At 41.3% G+C, this 19283-nt stretch overlaps 1 protein-coding gene across 2 annotated transcripts in view; it reads left to right on the top strand.

Moving 5' to 3' along the window:
* Nucleotides 1-9549: 9549 nt before the first annotated feature.
* Nucleotides 9550-19283, top strand: part of lingo3a (leucine rich repeat and Ig domain containing 3a) — a 41556-nt gene continuing 31822 nt past the window's right edge. For both annotated transcript variants that reach the window (XR_520037.1, XM_008277500.1), the window contains exon 1: nucleotides 9550-9706. The gene's annotated coding sequence lies outside the window, so the exon portion shown is untranslated. The remainder of the gene's footprint in view (nucleotides 9707-19283) is intronic.

The raw sequence follows: 19283 nt of genomic DNA, 5'->3' as shown, positions 1-19283 counted from the left end.
TGACCCTAGTGAGGATTAAGTGGTGTATAGATAATGGATGGATGGATGTTCTCACCTATTGAGTGAAAATATGGCTCCCTGTAAGGAGAAAATTTTACAGTATAAAGTATGTAAATTTTTGTCTGGCTTGTCTCTGATATTTGCTTTTAGCTTCTCTTGGGATGTTGGCAGTGTGGGTCTGGTGGTCCAGCACTTTGATTCAGACTGAAACATCTCAACCAGCGTCAGACATTTACTTTCTGGTTCCATCCATGAATCCTGCAGACTTGCTCATCTTTTGACATTCATATCGCCCTTTAAGGATAAATGTTAAAATCTCTTCAGTGATTGTTTATCTTTTCATGGTGGCATCAGGTCAGAATCTAAACTTCTTCAAATAGTTGCAAAACTAATGGCTAAACCGAATATGAATAAATAAGTGTGTATATTTTTATACGCCTACTTTGCATTTCAGGAAGCGTTAAGTATGTGAGGTCCACATCCCACTGCTGCGCTTTTCTCTGTCCTCCATTCACCGAAAGCTGCACTTTTCCACTTTATGTGTTTAGTTTGGAGTGAGTGGGAGTGCATTAATGGGCAAAACTGCTTTAATTTGCCCAAGGTCATTAGCTTGTTGTTTGTATGCGTGTGTGAGTTTTAATGATATGAATCTTGGTGAGTTTTTTTTTGCTCGCGGCCTTCAGTCAAGGTGAACTGTGGTCGTGGATGTTTAAAGCTGAGAGAAATACTGCCTCAGTAAATAACAGCTTTCTTTGTGGCTCAGAATGCATTTTCCCCTTTTTGTTTAAACTCTAACAATTGTTGATACAGCTTGATAGTAATTCTAAGGCTCCGATTTGTGATGTTGTTAAGCAAACATTGTTACTGCGTCTCTCAGTCAGCGTTGGTGAAGCTACATGATGCTTACGGGCAGAATGTAAAAGGTGATTTGTTGGAGCTGGATGTGGATGTGCAGGCTGAAGGGGGAGGATCAGGCTGCAGCTCACACCGGCCATGAAGCTGAACGCAACGGAGCAGTGGGTCAATTCAGTGGAACCAGGAAGAACAGAGTCCTCGAGGCAGAGCTAGTCTGAGGAAGCCAAACTGGAGAGGAGCTGGTTTCTAGGGCTGAGGAGTGGGACTGGTTTGGAGAGGTGTACTGGGAGACTTAGTTCCAGGGTTGCAGGGTTGACTACACTCTAAAAAGTAGCATAATTGCAAGATAAAAACTCTGATTTACTGCTTTGGATGAAGCTTTCAAGCTGCCTAAGTTATTTTTATTCCTCGGCTGGGTCAACTTACCTATCAATCCTAATAATGTTTGAAAAAGAACATTTGAATCTGTTGTTGAAAGAAGATTTTAAGAATATTTATGATTTCAAATATTGTTTCTCTGAGGTTGAAAGAAGGTTGAACATTCAGAGAGTATTTGGAGGATGTTGCCAGATTATGTTCCATGAAAACAAAAGAAGAACCCAACATTCAAAAAATGTTTTGAAGATGTTATCAAGGCTACAGATGACAGAATGTTCTGTTAATGTCATACAATAACAAATGTTGTTGTTTCTTCTACTGTTTTGTTACACACCATCGTAGGGAGGTTCTTCTGAGCGCATTATAAAAAAAAAAACATTTTAGGATGTCTTCAGAGAACTTTATTCTACCTTTAAGAAGTACACTTTAGGAACCAAAAGAAAACTTGATGAGAACTTTCTCAGAACGTTTTTCGAACAAAAAAATATCTACCCTGGTTGGTTGTTGCATCATCTTAATATTGTGCATAATTTAAACTCAATTTTCTGTCTTTGTTGATAGAAAACTAAATTCAAGTTGTAGTAAGTTAAAAAAAAAAAAAAAAAAAAGCCTGTAAATTGTATTTTTCTTCACACTGAGTTCAGGAGTTCAAGTCCTCTGCCCGACCTGCTAAACATGACTCGACAGTTTCAGACAGCAATGAATTTAACGGTATTTTAATAGTGGAGATGAATGATGACGTTTTATTGGACAAATCTGCTCAGCCAGAGAGAAGTTTTTATAATTTGTGGGACGATATAAATTGGTGTTTTACTTTCAAGATTTAAATATCATGTGTTGAAATGCACTATTGAAGGTAAAAAAAAAAAAAAAAGTTTGAAGTTAAAAAGAAAAACTAAAGAAGAAAATGGTACCTGACTTTTTAAATGGTTTTCAACTTAACTTGTATTCATAATTATGGTAATTAAGTAGACAACACACAACAATAGCTTTTACATAATGTGAGAAGTTTTTGATGGTAATCCATTAACAGACTTGTGTTTATGCTCCCAATCATTCAGTAAATGAGAACTGAAAATACTAGGAAAGGCTCATTCTCATAACTCTATGAAGTTTGTTAGTTGAAATTTCATTAGAGACTGTCAGAACTCAAAAAGATTGATGCAAACTTTTCAATTATTTTTAATTGATTCAAATTCATTCATTCATTCATTCATTCATTCATTCATTCATTCATTCATTCATTCATTCTTCGGTGAATCCAAACATTATTTTTTTAGTGTGCCAGTGAAACCAGAGGGCAGAGGTCAGAGCAACCATATCTGCTCGGAGGAAAATGGAAGCACAGGATTTGGAAAACCAGAACGCGAAAAAAATAACTCGTGAATAGTTTGTCCTGGAGTGTAGCAAGACTGAATATAGCAGAGCCTATTATCTGTCAGTGTGGAAGTGACGTATCAATGGTAGTGCACAGATTCTTCCATGAGTAGTAAAATTGATTTTGTAAAGTGTTCGTAATGCACAGGTTTAAATATTCACTTATATTTTTGTTCTTTAGATATTTCCTTTAGAGAGTAAAGTAAAACTACTGACTGTTACTCCAAAACTGTACACAAGCATATAATTCACTGTATATCGATGTATTAAATTGCTTTATGTCTTTATAGCACAGTTTGGTTTCCAGGACCATGACTGTGATTTTCTGGCAGCTCAGCCGCTCACACCTGCACAGAGAAGGAGAGGGTAAGCAGTCCTTTCAATTTGACAAATGAGAGTAAAGTCCTCGAGCTGATGTGCAGCCATTTCAACCTGCACAGCAGGCAGGTACATTGCCTTCATGTTTTATGTATAGCGTATTTATCAACACTCACCCCCTCAATACTCGAGTACGGCAGAAACTGTCAGAAAATATTCAGCCAGAAAAGCCCCCCGAAACCCGGAGCAGACTTGATTTCACGAGTGCCCCGAGGTATAAAGCATGTGGGAGGTGATTATTACTGTGCCGTGATTATGGCAAAGCTGCTACAGAGCGCTCAGCCAAGTGACACAGTATCCTCCACCTCACATCAAAGCTTGGTTACCGTAAGCTTCCCAAGGAAATGAGTATGGGGAGAAATGACATTCATGAAGGTCACTGTACTACAGGCTGCTGTGCCACAGAGGTTCTGCCTTTAAAAATGCAATGTCCACGTTCAGATCCGGCAACAAAAACCTCCCATGTATTCTTTCTGTTTCCCACAGTACAGTCTGAATAGCAGCATTCAGAGCCCACACATGCACAGAGACTGCAGCGCAGATGAAGCCGGCATAGGAAAAGCCCCCGTTGTGCCTTTTGAGGACAGCAATGCAGTCTGCAGATAGAATGAAACATGGCACAGCCTCCATTTTCACCTGGATATGACACTCCTGCACCGCCTCGGGCTCCGATTTATGCTCTGTTAAAAGGCGGCAGTGAAATGTAAAAGATGTGTGAGGACGCCTGAAGGAAGAATGCAAGTCTTGTCGGCATCCGGGTGCATTAAATAGTAAAATGGGTCTCCCAGTGTTTCAGTTAGGAATGAATGGGGTGGGAGAGGCGCCCAAGCAGCTTAAAACTGTAAATATAGCTCTACATCTTTTATAGTTGAGACCTACATAACGTGGTGATGTGATTCAGTGATGCATCTTGTGTGTCAGATAATACGTCAATACTTTTTTTTTTTTTCCAAATAATATGTTGGATAACAGAGCAACAGAGCAGGAATAATTTATTTTCTCAGACAGAATGAAGGCTAAAAACAACTATTTGTAACAGTTCACTGTGTTGCACAACATTTCCTGGCACAGGTACATTATGACCGACTTTCATTTGTCATTTCTTTTCAGAGATGTACAACATCGTGTTTCGGCATCAGTCCTGTTGAGATTTAAAGATCTTCATTCTGCACTCATCACAAAATACAATAGTTCCCTTAAACCTTTACTGTTTTAACCGCCTGGTGCACCGTCCTTCTGTCACTGGAGCTCAGCAGTGTTGCAGCTGTTGCTCTGTTGGGAAAAGTAGGTTGGTGGTTACCTGCAGAGTTTGTGGTTTGATCTCCAGGTCGTTTTTGTGTTCTGGAGCGAGAACCTTAAGCCATACAGGTTACATGAAAATCTAGGAGAGATTTTCATAGCGTAGTTATGAAGATACTTCAAAAAGTTCTCTGCCTCACCTGGAAACAAGAGGTGAAGCCCACTGTATCCCGTCTGTATACTATAAAGCAGGGGTGCCCAATCCTGGTCCTCGAGAGCCCCTATCCAGCATGTTTTAGATGTTTCCCTCTTCCAACACACCTGATTCAAACGATCAGCTCATCATCAAGCTCTGCAGAAGCCTGACAATGATCCTGATCATGTGAATCAGGTGTGTTGGAAGATAGAAACATCTAAAACATGCTGGATAGGGGCTCTCGAGGACCAGGATTGGGCACCCCTGCTATAAGGCCTACTATGGCTGTCCACAGAAACTCATTTGTGTGAAGCAATCAAAGAAAAAAAGCGAGAGGAGGACTTGATGTGCTGCTGCTCCGGGACAGTGTGTCCTCCATTAGCCTCACTCACCTGAACCTCACCGTCTGACTTCTGCGTCCTAAACTGAAATCCTAATTGCATGGTCTTCAATTTCAGAGTGATGATGAAGTCGTGACTTTTTCTTTTTTTTTCCAAAACAGAAAATAAACAGTAATCCAAATTTACAACACCCTCCTAGTCAATGATTTTAGATAATATAAGTACATGTAAACAGTTCAGCTAAAATGTCCCTGAGTTTAAAAAAAAAAAAAAAAAAAAAGGGACCTTTAAGCTACAATTTTAAGTCTTCCTGTGAAATGGCACGCCACAGAAAAGTAGCTCAAGAGCTGTTGATTCTTTCTCTTTTTAAAGTTTCTGGCTCTAAAAAATAGTGTCATTTTGTATAATAATGTCATAATAATCAATTATAGCTGTTTTATCTAATTTGCAATTTAGGAAATGTGTATCTGGACAGTTATATGTATTTTTTGGTCATAAATTTATAGTTTTTAACGTTTCTTCAAGTTGAGCTGATTTATTATAGGCTGTTTAAAATGTCTCTTTATGGCTTGTCCTGTTACGGATCCACAAGCAGCACATTTTTCATCTGAGGTTGTACATGTTGTTGAGGAGAATCTAGAGGCTCAAGATTTGACTTTCTTCCACAAAGGTTTAGCAGAGCTTGAACATTGGTGGAGGTGCAAGGTGGAGCAGTGGTTAGCACAGTTGCCTCGCAGCTAGAAGGTCGCCAGTTTGCATCCCGGTGAGGACACCGGGGATCTTTCTGCGTGGAGTTTGCATGATCTACAGGTTCTGCGGCTTCCTCCCACAGTCCAAAAACATGCTGAGGTTAATTGGTGATTCTAAATTGTCTGTAGGTGTGAATGTGAGTGTGCTTGGTTGTCTGTCTCTAAGTGTAGCCCTGTGATAGACTGGTGACCTGTCTAGGTGAACCTGCCTTCACCCTGAGTCAGCTGGGATAGGCCTGGGTAAGCCCCCCGTGATCCCAGTGAGGATTAAGCGGTGTATAGATAATGGATGGATGGATATTGGTGGGCCAAGTGCATTGAAGTTGGAGGAGACTATGCTGAAAAATAATGCTGTTTTTTTTTTTTTTTGTGCCATTTTTTTGGTGAGGCCGAGAACTTTTTGAAGTTCTCTCATAGAGCATTGACCAAACAGTTGCTTTTAGATGTTCCAAGATCTACACACAAAAATACAGGTGATCAAAGACTCACATCTTTACATCTATTTGGCATGTCATCCAGGTAGGGCTTGACACCATGACTTCATCTTTTAATGTGTTGTATCTTTTGTTTTACTGTATTTTATTGTGTTTTTATTCAGATTCGTCTTGCAGTCATTGTGTTTGTGTCTTACAGGTTGTTTTTTATAACTGCATAGCACTTTGGTTCAACTCCGGTCTTAAGGTTGGTGGTTCGATCCCCTGCCTTCCACATGCCAAAGTGTCCTTGTGCAAGACACTGAGTCCCAAGTTGCACCCAGTGGTAGTAAAGCATCCTCTATTGTAGGTCTGTCGCCACTGGTGTGTAAATGTGTGATTGGTTGAATGAGAAACAAATCGCTGCTATATAAGTTCACACCATTGAGCACAACTCACACGGAAACCGATCTTTTCCATTCTAATTGGTGCCACTTCCATATGTGGTCCTAAGTCAGATGCAGTTCAGATTTTTTGCAGCAGGACCTCAGTCTGAACAGAAATATTCTTTCACACCACTCGCCTGAGCTTCGTGTTTTGCCTTAAGAGTGTTGTGGAGTGGCGCTGACAGATGTAGATAAAAGTGGCCTCTGACATGAAATTCTTGATAAAAATCTGTTTCAGTGAAGCTATTTCCGTTGCAATCCCCCTGCTGCTTTCCTCCATCTCCGCATCCACACACATAGAGAGAGAAGCCTTTTCCTTGTTATCATATAAATATACGCTCTTCTCCAGAGACAGAGATATTGCGGATGACAGTTTGCGTGTCACCTCTCGGAGTGGATGGAGTATTGAAAGAGTTCTGGAGTACAAATATCTTGCTATGTGGTTGGATTTAAATGATGTAGTTTAAGGAAACCTGTCCAAGCGTGGCTGTTCTGTTCTTGCGGGAGGCTACAGTTTGTGCTTTGTTAATATTAAAAGCGTTTCCAGTGGTTGTATTCGTAACGGTGTCCTCATTCAGTTGCTCAGGCACAAGCAGAAGTGTAATGTCCTCCACGGTTTCTTCAAAAAACTAAGAATGAAATATGAAAAAAACACTACAATACCTGTAATAACACACTTGTTACACAAACAGCAGCTATAGCCGGTCAGCTTGCTTTACTGGAAATAAAGATACCACTCCTGCATCTGCTAATGTTTCTGAAAAAGATGCCTCTCCTTTTTTTTATCCTCTAAAACTGGGTGAATATTTTGGTGGATGCTCAGCTAATCGATTCAGCCTTCTTTCTATTTGTTTCAACAGACAAAATGCATGAATCACTCTATGGCCTGTTAAGTTATAGGTTGGTAGAAGAAGCTCATTTTCAGAATCTATTTGTCTTCAGCTTTAACCTGTTCCCAGATCGTTGGTGTGCTGGTACTAAAAGATGTCAACGATAGGATCATTTGTCACTTTTCATGGCTTTCTGCTTTGGAATTTGATTGTCTCACTCTACTTTTCTTCCTCTCCCTTAAATTAGATTAGATTCTCCTGAAGACTTTCATGCAGTAATATGAAGTATTATACTGCAGTGTTTTTGGCAGTTCAAAATAAGCCTCTGTGGTTTTATGATGATTATGTTGGTTATCCATTTGTTTGAACAAAAAAACTTTTTTTAAAATTATATTTGAAAGTGTCAAAGTACACACCGTTAGCATCAGTTAAGGAAATGGTTTCAAGGTTTAAAGAAATCTAATTTAATGATTTAGATGAACCAATTAAACATTGTTTTGATGAGTTTTGATTAATGTTGGGAGCTGAATATAGTGTGTAATTTAAACTTTTTTCTTGCATTACTTGTTTTTAAAACAAAATTAAAGTTGAACTAAATTAATAGAATTGGCTTGATAACTTAAATTTCCTCAACCTTGAGTTCAAGAGTTGAAGCCCTCAACTTATAAACTTGAAAACTTGTGCTCATGCTACCAATTAGTATTGTTAGTTTTACACATAATTGATTGTAAAGAAAGACTAATTATGTACACTGTCATCTTATACAGTTATATAATAGCTAACCAGCAGTAAAAGATTATTTCTGTCTGTCTAAAACCCAAACTAGCCAACTTTAGGTTGAGCTAATACTGGTATGCACCATTACCTTGCAGCAGCATTAGCTAGCTAGTGTAGTTTCTTTGCTAATGTAGGCTAAAAACACATCTGTTCCATTTTTGTGTCATTAATTCAAATACCAAAGATAACAATGTTATAACTTTTGTCCCACAGACTCCTCAATTGTAAATTAATTGGCACTTCTCAAGCTGTTATATGTATAAATACATTTATTTTACACTTAAAGTCAAAACAACACTAAATTTGAAAATGAACTTAATTAAAACAAGTGGCGAAGGAAGGTGCCCCTTTTTCAAAATATAAAATCTTTAAGTCTGTTTAGATTTTTAGTAACGCCTTAATTTGATCACTTAAGCATAGCTTTGGAACAGCCTTCCTCTTTTTAATCAAATACTCCTGCTCCATTGGTGGCTTTTGGCTGTTAATATTGGTTTTAATACTTTATGTTTGTTTTATTTTACAAATTAATCTCACAAATGTCTATATTATACTAGAAAATAGACTTTAACAGTCTTATTTATTTCATCATGTCTCATGTAGATTTCCATACTAATTCCTGCTGTACTGTATTTTATTATGAGTGAACCCACTCACTGAAAACTGAAGTTCACTGAATTTCTGAGCCGGCTTCCCCCCACAGGACCTGAATGCAGCACAAACCAGCCTCATGAGATGATGATGACGAAAATAATTTATGTTACATGTTCATATGCAATTATTCTGCTGTCAAAGTCAGAGCAACGTCAGAATTTGAAAATACAATTAATCAAAATGATCTTCCCAGGTTGTGGATGGAAGATGCCCCTTTTTAAGATTTAAATTTTTAGTTTTATAATAACAAGGCTGCAGTTCATGTATATATATATAGGCACTTATGAATTTCAGTGTATTTATTCATAGCTCATATCTATGATGTAACAATCCTTTATATATTTCATTCTGTCCCACATGGATTTTCATACGATTCCTACTGTGCCGTGCTGTATTTTATTATAAGTATATTCACTCATTGGAAACTGAAGTGGGCTGAATTTCTGAGCCGTTTTCCCCCACAGGACCTGAATGCAGCACAAAAGAGAGCAAGAGACAGAGAGAGAGAGAGAGAGAGAGAGAGAGAGAGGGAGGGAGGCAACAGCGCAGATGAGCCCCAATGAACAGCAGCCGGGTCCTCTTTCAAACAAACACTCACACCACACTCCACACACAAATGCCAGGACACTCATGCACCATCAGTCCGAGCTGCCTGCCGCCGCCGGTGGCAGCCCTCACCGCTTCTCCGAGACACAAAGCCGGCAGCCCGCTGGGAGAGGAGCCGCTTCTGCTGCCTTCATAGCACAAAGGAGGGGAGAGAGGAGAGGGGAGAGCCGGGGACTTCATTAGGGAGGCGGTAGATAATTCAGCAGCAGAGCTGGGGAGAGCGGAGGCAGAGAGGAGGGAAGGTGAGTGAATGCATTCCAGTCCAGCTGCTGTTGCTGCCGCTGTTGCTGCTGTTGCTGCTGCTGCTGCTACTGGAGGAGGAGGAAGAGGAGGAGGAAGCTCAGCGTCTGGAGAGGCTGGAGGAGCAACATTTTCCTGCACAGACCCAACCAGAGCAGATACCCAGCAGTGACCAGAGCACCTCCAGGCTTATAGATGTGGAAGGAGCACTGTGCAAGTTGTTCTCCTGGGTAAGTCAACTTCCCGTCTTTTCCCTCCCACTCATGGTTGGCGATGTGACACTTTCACACACCTCTCTGTGAGCCATTCACGCACATTGTGTTTATTCTCCTCTGCTGCCTGTGTCTTTTCCCCCCTCTTCATCCAGTTTGCTATTTTCAACTGTCACCTAAACAGACGACCTGATGAGCGAGAGATTCACCCTGTTCGCACTGTTATCCCCTCAGCCTCCTCTCACTCTGTTATGGTGCAGTCCCGGCTGATCGATTTGCTCTCTAACTCAGATGGACATCGGGTCTTATTATCTCACACTGCCTGTGCTTTTCTATTGTCATCCTTGAGATGGTGGTGCTTGTGCAGCCATGCAGCCACTCTTTGTGTGTGTGTGTGTCTTTGGTAACCAGTTCTCAATTAGGTTTTAATGATCTAAACGTGGGGTAGGAAGGAGCAAGGCAGCCTTTGATCGATTCCTGCAGTCATCTCAGGGCGAGAGGCTCGGTGGCTGTCGTCTGCATGACATATCTAAGCCTCGGTGTGTTTGCTCAGCCTTCTCTCGGCTCCGTTCCTGCCTTTACAGTGCCTCTGTTCAGTTCTTAGTGCAGCTGCCGGAAATCCGATGATTATTCCAAGAATGGTCTGAGTGCAGTTTTTGCTTTAATCTCATTCCTCGTCTGTCGTGAACTGTGCTTTATCTCTTGTCCCAGAAATTCTTTCATAGATTTCATACATTAATAAAACATGCAACTGGCTGTTACAGTTAAAAGATTGCAGAGACCAGGAAGAAAGAAATACACTCAGTGATGGCCACAACCTTCTTGTGGGTTTTGTCAGGTGTTTTTGTGCCTTTATTAGAAAGTTGACAGCTGAGAATAAAGGCATACAACGGCGATCCCTGGAGGGACTCAAACTAATGCCCTCGGCCCCTCAGACTACCAGGGCCACCGTGTTTATAAACCCAGACTTCCACATCTCTCAGCCGCAGGCAGCACTTCCACTGTATTGATTCATGTGGTCTGCCACTGGCCCTCGCAAAGATTTTCACCAATGTCACTGCATGTTAACCCCGATTAATTGGCCAGTGTGAAACCAATAACAGCAGCGTAGAGACCCACATGCTTGTGCAGCGTTTAATGTTTTAATTGCTGGCACATTTCTAATGAACTGACAAAACTACTAGCAACGTGTCGCCCGCTTCTTGTGTGCTGTGACTGAAGAATTAGGTTTTTTTTCCTGTATAAATGTCTTGCACTGAGGTGAAAGAGGCACACAAAATTCATGTCTTGTTTTTAGGAATTTGAGGCTCAGGAGGTAAAGCAGGTTGTCTCCTAATTGCAGATCTGGAGGTGCTTGTTCAGTCACCGGCAGCCCGCTTTTTTTTTTTTCCTGTTGAAGTGCCCTTGAATAACTGAACCTTAAAATGTTTGCGATGGCCAACAAGGCTGCAGTTGGCGTGTGAGACAATGAGTTAATGAGCCGCACATGGCTTTGACTTTGTGTGCTACAGGTGCAATCCATTCACCGCTTTTTTTGTGTTATCGCATCGAGCACACATTAAGGGATTTCTATTGTTTAGTTCCTGTCTTTCTCCACGTGTGAACTGATGGATGCCTACCTGCTTGTTGAGAGCATTTACCATCTAGAAACCAAGAGGAAAAAACCGCTAAAGCACTGAATTGAATGCAATTATCCAACAGCACTTAATGGTACCCAAGATGCCACTTAGCCTCCTTATTTGACAGATTTATGTGTCGGTAATGAAATATCTGCTGACGGCTCTATGAGTCCCTCAGAGTGCATTGTGGAATCAAGGCCTGTTAGTCTTGTCCATTACTGCGCCCACACTTACCTTCTCGGTTTGATCCTTTCTGTTGCACATAAAGCTGTCATTTGAGCTCAGTAGTGACATTACCTCAGCTTAACACTGGGCCTCATTGTTTTCAACTCTGGAGCATTTATGAGGGCACTAAAGGAGAGATGCATCTGCTGTCAGCGAGATGAGGGCATCGCTGCTCTTATGGCGGAGGGGAAGGAATAAAATGAGGGAGGGATTGGATGGTGGAGGAGCGCTGGAGGGAAAGGAGAGAGTGCTCCTGTGAGTGGCTGTCCGATACCTGCAGGCACGCTGATATGGCAGCTGTCGTCGCTAAGATGTCCAGCTGGAAGGATCGCGGGCCTGTGTGCGCTGGCCGTCCTCCCACTCGCAGACTCCTGTAATGCCATTATAGATGTTCAGATGGGGATGTAACCTTAATGCCGAGCTTAGGGAGCATCTGGGCCTTACAAGTCTCTTTATTTCCAAACATGATTGCTTCATTTGACATTTGCAGCGGCGACGGCGTCTGGCTGACCTCGATTCATCTGAGCAGTGGTTCCCAACAGCTCTGTCGGACGAATCCAAGCACCTTCCCGAATTGATTTAAAATTAACAATTAATGACAGACAGATGGTTTTAAATTTGCGCTTATTCTGCTTAAAACTTTAGTGGCACAAAGTGGGCGTTTCAGCCTTTTATCTACTGTTTTTAGCTTATTCTGTAAAACTGTGTGTCCGTTAGCTTTAGCAATGTTACCTATTAAGATAATTTAATCGATCCCTGACCAGGGGAATGTACATGTTACAGCAGCTAGATACAAATGAGGCATGAAAGAAGCAGAGTAAGAATTATTCTATATAATAAAGACAGTGCACAGCTCTAACATGAGGCATGATGAATTTATATATGAATATGTACGGTACTTTAATTTGCACTGTTACTGCTTTTTTGTTAGATTAAGTAAAATGTAGATACTTGCCAAGGTTGGATTATAGCTGTTCTCGTCTGTTTCTCTGGTCAGAAGTCTTTGAAGCACAGTCACAGCAGGAATCGCATTTGATCCCAAAGCATCAGAGGAGCTCACTTTTCGGTTAACGCCTCAAACTGAGCCAGAACAGATAGCGTCTTTTCCAGAGGGGTCCACTGGAGAGCGCCGAGATTATCGGGGAGCTCGTATCTGGACCCAAATCTTTCAAGAGTTCGCTTCTGCTTGATTAGAGACTGTAGTGTGTGTTGTTATCACAAGCTGCTGTGTCTTGCTGGAGTCTTTTATCGGCTGGTTGAGCTGCATGTGAGTTTCTTCTAGATGGAGGTATGAAAAGCAAAAATGTCTTGTTTTAAAAATGCATTCAGTACATTTAAACCTAGTGTATGCATTGCTCGGGTGTTTTGGGACCTCTAAGATCAAGATGAGAGGAAACGCTGCAGACCCTGGTTTAGTTTTTTGGTGAATTGCGTTTTAGTCTGATCAGGTGGAAACACAGACACCTACGTTTAGTTTGATATCAGGTTGTATTGGTGTTGTTTTTTCCCTGATTTGCTCATCCATTTTATCCATTAGCCAACTTGAAAGTCCATCCATCCATTATCTATACACCGCTTAATCCTCACTGGGGTCGGTTCAATGCACTTGGCCCACCAATATCCATCCATTATCTATACACTAGGGTCATGGGGGGCTGGAGCCTATCCCAGCTGACTTAGGGCGAAGGCAGGGGACACCCTGGACAGGTCACCAGTCTATCACAGGGCCACACTTAGAGACAGACAACCAAGCACACTCACATTCACACCTACGGACAATTTAGAATCACCAATTAACCTCAACATGTTTTTGGACTGTGGGAGGAAGCCGGAGAACCCAGAGAGAACCCACACTGCACGGGGAGAACATGCAAACTCCACGCAGAAAGATCCTGGGTGTCCTCACCGGGACGAGAACCGGCATGATTATTTTAATCATGAACTGTATGTTCATTACTTATCTAACAAAGTATTTCTGCTGTTTGGATATTCCTTTATGCTAGCTGCAGAAACACCCATCGGTTACATGTGTCCCTGGTCGGCAAACACTGCCTTGAAGAATGACTTTACTGAATGACCTTACTGTGATATTCAAAACGTATCTCTAAATGTTCTTTTGTTTTCATTTTTATTTATTTATTTACCGAGGCTTAGTCAAGGCCAGATGTGTTTCTTATTCAAAATTATGCAACCTGACCTGGAGAAAATAGGCGGAGGTTCTAAGACAAGTTAGTAAGTGGGTGCAGTAATGAAGCGCCACATGCTGCAGTTTGTCACTGCGGTGCCATTTGTTTCTATGACTCTAATGGAGCCACTTGTAACTACAGAGGCTTTTGTTATGTGTTTTGAAGCCAGCAAAGCCAAAGTAATACATCAACCCAGCACAATACAAAAGCCCTCTCAGAAAATAGATTTGTCTGCAATTTAAAACTATACAAGCTTACATATGTTGTTTTTTTTTATTGCACAAACTATTTATAATACCAACCTCATCCAGTACAAGCACTTATCCAAGCTGCCCACCTCAGCTATCACTTAGGTAATCCACTTCTGTAATTGACCTCCTGCTTTTCTGAATGCCGCTGATTCTTTCTGTATGTTTTATAGACTATTACTAAACAAAAATGGCTCATTTAACCAACAATAGGTCCTGTGTGACTTTCTTGGACAGGCTCAGTCTGACCGGAGCCACAGATTAGATCCAGAGAGGAAGCGATGAGGTGAAGAAAAAAAGGGTTTTTTGTGCTTTGGATGCTGAATATTTGATGTTTTCGGAGGTCTCTGGATGAAATAATGTGCGATGAGACGGCCGTAGCATTACATAAGTACTAAGAGGGAAGCAAAGTAATCTCATGAGTGCAGGTGCTTTCACACTTAAGTGGAGATCAGAGATCGCGCTACATCTTTTACTTCATGCATGAAGTCACTCCACACGATGTAGCTTTTTTTTTTTGTCAATAAACTTGAATCCTTTTTACATCTCATCACAAATTAAATCATGCAAAACAGCTTCTAAGTTCAAAATCAACATTTCAAATCCTTTGATATCAGTGTCCTGATGTTTTGAAGTTGCCTGTCTTTGAGCGTCTCCAACACCGAGTAGCGTTATGGCACAACGAGCAGGGCATCTGGGGAGTTTATATACTTGTCAAACTCACCGCCTCATTTCATTTTATGTATTTCTATTGCTGCTGGCAGCTTGAAGTGCCGCGAGTGGACAGCCATAAAACAAGATTCTTCAATATGGATCGACCATCATGACTGAGATTGCCGGAGAAAATGGAGTTCTGGGCTTCTGCCAGAGGCTTTCTTTAGGATTGCACGATCTGTACCGCACAGGACATGATTTAAACAGCAGCGCATAGACTTTGCATTGTTGGTTTAGAAACAGTCTACTGATTAATTTGTCAAGTGAAGAAACAAAAAAAAACATTTGCAGATTTTCCAGCCCTGTGGGTATTAATATATGTAAATGAATTAAAATAACATTTAATTCTGCTAATTGGTAATTTCAGGCTCAAACTAAGTGTTGAAATGAATGCATCTTTAATGCAGCTCTACAGCACTGTTCTCTCCAGCAAGTGATGATCCTGCCGTGCCCCTTTGCGTTGTCCTTAGCTGTCCTTTTCAGCACAAGATACAGACAGCACTCGTGCAGCAGCCTCACAAGCGGTGATTAGCGGATGGCCTGCGAGCTAAAGGAAGCAAACAACCAGAGAAAATGTCACCTTTGCTGCACTATATACTGTCTATTAGCCCAGGTTATCATTGCAACAGCCAACATCTGCCTTGACACTTGATCTGTAACAAAGTTGTCCTCAGCATTGGCACTGCAAGCAGCTAGAAGGTCCTGGGTTTGATTCTCAGGGTCATGGCCGCTCTGTGACTTGTTGGCATCTCCTCCCTGTGTCTGCATGCTCCCTCCGTTGTCCAAAGACATGCATGTCGGGTTAATTGATGATTCTAAACTGGCTGTAAGTGTGAGCGTTGTCTGTGTTGGCCCTGCCTTTCACCTCATGTCATCTATCCTTCACAGGTTAAAGCAGGTATAGAAAATCGAAGGCGTAACCTTACCTCAACTCAGTGCTTCTAATATCATAAACACCAAACATCCACCGGGCTGTTTTCATCCTCACAGCAGTTATTTGTCTCCTTTATTTCACGCTGTTTTGAGGAATGTGTTGCTTCTTCAAATGAAAAAGCACCCAGACGGACTGTAAGAGATGCCATCTCTCTGAAGTTTGTTTTAAAAGTAGCCTTTTTATCTCTTTCACCCGTAAATGTAACTCTTCTGCTTTGTATACGCCGAGTGACACATTCCAGAGATAACATTACTACAGGCTGGAAGGATTCTTAGTCCTTCCAGCTCTGTTATTAACCACATTTGCAGCAGCTGAGCCATGCGGTCATGGTTTACTGTGCTTGGAACCACTTTGCCAAGCCAGCTGTGTCCTCTGGATTGAGTCAAGGAACATACATCTTTCATATCAGGGGCTCTGCACATGAGATTGCTCTGTGATCAGCTCTCTCTTCAATTATATAAGTGCACACTCACAACACACTCACTGTTTTCCATTTTTCCTTTGGCTCTGTCGTGAAACCTTTGTGGCATTATATGATGATATCCAAATACCTAATTAAATTCAGATGCCTGTAGCTAAAGTATATCTTTAAGCAGACATGCATATATGCACTCATCCAGTCTCCGGCTTCTCCTAATTGATTTCTAAGTGCTCGCTGATCAAAAGTAGCATTTTTTTTTTTTTGTCGTAGCATCCCCTCAGTCTTGAACCTACTAATGACTTCAATTCTAATGAGAACTTTATGTGCTGTGGTCAGACACAATTAACACTCTGCCAGGGTATTAGTCAGTGTTTTAATTAATCATTCATCAAATGGGTCCACAGCTAACAGTGTGTTCGACTCAGCTGATCTGCCGCTGCCGTTTGGGAGGTGATGATGATGCATGTATATCAAGATTTGCAGAAAAATGAATATTCCCACACATGAGCGCTACAGCATTTTGGCTGGTGGAGCTCTTTTGTGTGCTTCCCCTCCTCCAGTCATCCTCATTAAGAAATTGGTCTCTGAACCCGCTAAACCTATTTTAAATATCCCAATGAACCATCTGTATAAATGAAGATTAAAGACTCGCGTCGCTTCGCATCTTCGTATCAGTCCGTAACCTCCAGTTCTCCTCTCTGTCTACTCTGTGGATCACACTGTCAGAACTAAAGCCGACTTTTATCTCCTCTTCAGCCGTTGAACATAAATCAGATAATCAGTTGATCACATCATTTTCCTGAAGTGGAGATCAGTAGAACAGGGGGATGAGATTGAACTGCTCAGTCAGGCTTCTCTCTCTATTTATCTTCGCTTCAATTGCCTTGCTTTTCATTTTATTTGTTGCTTCTTTGGTTCTGTTTTTTTTTCTTTTTCCAAGCGTGCATGTGCACAGTCGCTTTGGTTTGCTCCCCAGAGAGACAAGAAATGAGAAAGTGTGTTGCAGGATTTGAACCTTGTCCATGGGTGATTCCAAGTCAGTCGTCTTCACTGTTTAAATTGTATAAGTCTATAGCCAGCAGAGCTTAGCGTAGCTGACTGGAAACAGGTTTATATGGTTCGTCTGGTTCCGTCCATTGTTCACAAATTCTGGATATCAGCACTTTTTGCAGCTTTACGCACGGTTATGAGTCAGACTGCTTCTCAGCTGAGAACAATCATTTCCTAGACTTAAGGCGGAACCATTAATCAATTTCAAATTAAAATTGCAGTTTGAAACATTGCAATTAGGAAATCACCAAGCCTGCAATTTAGGATAGATGTTAAACCCAGGACTTAAACTGTTGTGTGATTGGTTTTACACATTCATGCCGATCCTTCGATGTCGGCTCTTCCTATCATTGTGAAGCAGAATTCACCAGGCGTTGGATTGTTCACCCACGAATAGGGAACGTGAGCTGGGTTTAGACCGTTGTGAGACAGGTTAGCTTTACCCTATTGATGATGTGTTGTTGCAATCGCAATCCTGCCCAGTACGAGAGGAATCTCTCAAAAATAGGATAGGATAGGATCTCATGTGGTATTACTGTGTCATATGTTTAAGACTGTTGTACAAATCTCTATGGGAAAAATTGCAATTAGATATTTTCCTGAAATCTTTCAGTTCTACACAGAGTGTCCAAGTTTGGCAGATTTTACCACTGAACAATTTAGTTGTATGTTTGTGTAGATTCTCGGGCAGGTGGACGTTCACCTGCATCTAATGAATAAGAGACACTCCTTTGAGGACAATATTGATCACATTCTGACCAGAGAAGACGGAAGTTTGAGGGAGGACTGAGTAAGCCTCTTCTCTGAACAGAGGAGGATGTCTTCAGCACCACTTATCAGGTACTTATCATGCAGTCTTGAGTCCAGAAAGTTCCACCACCATTAACACCTTAAGCCATTCATCACCTGGCAGTTTTACAGCCATTTACACCGTGAAGCATGTGACTCTTGAGTGAGGTTAAAGCATCACTGATGCTGATTTGGGGGGTGACTCCCAATCAGTCAGCTACTTTAGTCAGGTAAATGTGTGTTATATATAATTTTGTGGGGGTTTTAACTGTAATATTTAACTTACTCAGGTAAAACCGTACCATAAATGACACTTTAGGGTCTTAATGTTGACAATTAAATTGTCTCCTAAATACCATACTCCAGTCTTTTCTGTCCAATGGAAAGCACTTCAGCTTGATGGCTATATAAATAATGGTGAATTGGCTACATCCTATGAAATGTCTCCAAGTACCAAAAATAAGAAGTCTAGTTGTCTTCCACTGAAGGACCAACCCAACTGTCTCTTCCTGTTTCCAGTCTTTATGCTAAGCTAACCGGGAGCTGCCTCCAGCGACATACTTTAATTACTGTGGACTGCAATCAGTCTTCTCATTGTGTTCTCGTCAAGAAAGCGTATAAGCCTTCTCCCCCCCAAAAATGTGGAACTATCACTTTAAGCAAAGAGCCCTGCAGGATTTCAGTGGAAGAAATTTGGATTAGAAAGAGCTTTTTTTCTTCTTCTTGCTGGATTCTCCATTTTTTCTGCTCAGCCACCTAAATAACTGCTCACTGCACTCGAAGGGACTTTTGCTTTATCATGTGAGATTTTGACCACCAGAGGGATTACATTTGTTCCTCCTTGATATGCAGCCTAATGATGTGGAGGTTGCAGTGAGGTCAGAAGTGTCCTGTCCTAGTCACTGTGTTCATTAGTACTTTTGAGCTTGTAGCTTGAAGGTGTTAAGACCGTGTGCCAGCTGACAAAGAGTGTAATACACGACTTAATTATGGAGATGTTAATTCGAGCTGATGTGCTATTTTCAAGTGACCTTTTAGTTTGACGAGAAAGAGACGTGTTTTCACTTTAATTTTCATTTTAGCTGCTGCAACAATATCAGTTCGCTTTAAACACAGCCTAGAATAGAGTGCCTAACTCGCATGATGTCGAGCTAATAAAGGAAGTCTAATGCATGGTTTTGTTTGTCCATGTACCGTGTGAGATGCAAGTCAGTCTCTTCATGCAGCCCCAGAGAGGAGGGGGGACAACATATTTTTAGGCAACAGCTTTCCTTCCTGCTTGTCATTTGAAAAGATGTCAAAGCTCAGAAAACAACAAAAAAAAATCTCTGCCTTGTTTTGTTTGTGCATGATTCGAACTAATGAATGTGCAGCCGTATATGTCCGTGTGTGACCGTGACAAATGGGTG

This window comes from Stegastes partitus, unplaced genomic scaffold, assembly GCF_000690725.1.
Source record: "Stegastes partitus isolate 25-593 unplaced genomic scaffold, Stegastes_partitus-1.0.2 Scaffold99, whole genome shotgun sequence".
Lineage (NCBI taxonomy): Eukaryota > Metazoa > Chordata > Actinopteri > Pomacentridae > Stegastes > Stegastes partitus.
The sequence above is the reverse complement of the archived record's forward strand: the minus strand, read 5'-3'. Positions and strand labels throughout refer to the sequence as shown.